Raw genomic sequence first — 1,890 nt, 5'->3', positions numbered from 1 at the left:
AACAATCAATAGACATATGGAAATCAAATCACTTAATCAATAGGCATAAGGAAATTAAATTACTTACTGGTATTTACAAAATAAATCTGTTTGCAGCCTATCCATCTTAGGCAAAGCATGGATGAATATGATCCATTTTTGAAAAGAAATCCTTATGAATAACAAATTATATACATATATGGGTCCCTTCTAAAACAGTGTCAAGATATAGCAAAATATTATCTTTAACTAAAAACCTGATTTTATTTGAGTATCTACCAAAAATAAAATTCTTCAAAACATTGCAAAATGGTCACAGAAGTTTGTACGCATCAAAGCCTAAACCACTACCGCAAATACATCAAAACAAAGAACTTAAAAAATGTGCAGCATAAAAATTTGCATAACCACTACAAATTCTCCACAGAAAGCATCAACACTTTTATAAAAAAAAAAAAAAAACATCAACACTTTTATAAAAACAAACTTAGTTAAAATAGAGAGCACTAAAACATTTGAGCAAAAATCTGGTTCAAACTTATATAACAGAATTAGACCAAATATTATCTTTTTTTTTTTTAATCCATTAATAAAACAAAGCAGCCAGGAAATGTAATAGAACATCCATTTGTGAAACAACCAATATAAAATCTGGTATTAAAACGAAGTATCCATTATATTGCATAATGGATAATATCTAGACATAGTTTAAACATGGTGGTGCCAAGCTTACAAAAAAAAAAAAAATAAATAAATAAAAAAAAAATAAACAACCGGTGGCTATTTTGAAAAAAACAGCAGCCTGAGTTCTTGAAGAATGTCTCTTTGCTTTATAACCATTAAAATCTACTTTAGTAACTTATAAACATGGGAATCCATATCTAGACATAAACCTCAGATAACTAAAAATATTTATAAGCAAAATGTCTACTTTGGGCAGCTAAATTGGTGGCCCTCTTAAAAAATGGTCGCCATATTGGACTTTCAATCAGCCAGATTTGATTAGTATGATTTAAAGAACTTGATTAGTATGATTTGAAGAACAAGTATCATCACTTACATGTTTTTTTTTTCCTGTGTTCTACACTATATCACGTACAGTCTTACAAAATGTTGTTGGAAATTCTTGTATTACAAAAATTATAAAAAGGTAATGATACTGAAAACACTTTAAATAAATGAGTAATAGTTAACTAGAAACTAAAAAAAAAATATATATATATATTATTGGTCAGTTTGTGATTATATAAATTTTCTTTTGGCAATTAATGAAATATAATTGTAACCTTATTCAAAAGATCTACACGGATTTGTTTAATGTTTCCAATGGCATTATATCATGCAATAGATCTATCTAAAACAGCCCAGGCTAGTAGGAAGACAAGCTTTGTCTCAGTAAGAATCTCAAACATGAAACATTTACTACAAGCAAAACTGATTATGAAAAATATGAAGCTTTTAATCTTCAAAATGGTTAATCATTGTTCATGGTCTTTAAGCATTATATATGAAAAAATACAATTTATACTGCTTCCTGTTCCAAACCAATTTAATTTCAATGACTCAGAAAGTAAAAATTTTATACTTTATAAACTTATTGTTGTTGTTATATAATATTTGTGTTTTAAAATGTTGACGTACTTCAATAAAGTTCAGGTACACTATCCTCTTCAAAGTGACACCATGAAAAAGTTTAAAAAACAATCAATATATTTACAACAATGAAAAAAAGCTTTACTATATCAGTAATCAGTCACTGTAATTTACTACAGACACACCAAACTCACACAAAGTTAAGTTCTTTTAATTTCATTCACAATAATCATAACTTTCAAAATAGTTATAAAAAGAAATTCATGAAATAAAATGCTTGTCAGATTATCTTAGCCAAAGCAAGTGACACATGAAATA

The sequence above is a fragment of the Palaemon carinicauda genome, chromosome 25 (genome assembly GCF_036898095.1).
Source record: "Palaemon carinicauda isolate YSFRI2023 chromosome 25, ASM3689809v2, whole genome shotgun sequence".
Taxonomy (NCBI): Eukaryota; Metazoa; Arthropoda; class Malacostraca; order Decapoda; family Palaemonidae; genus Palaemon; species Palaemon carinicauda.
Note: the sequence above shows the minus strand (reverse complement) of the source record.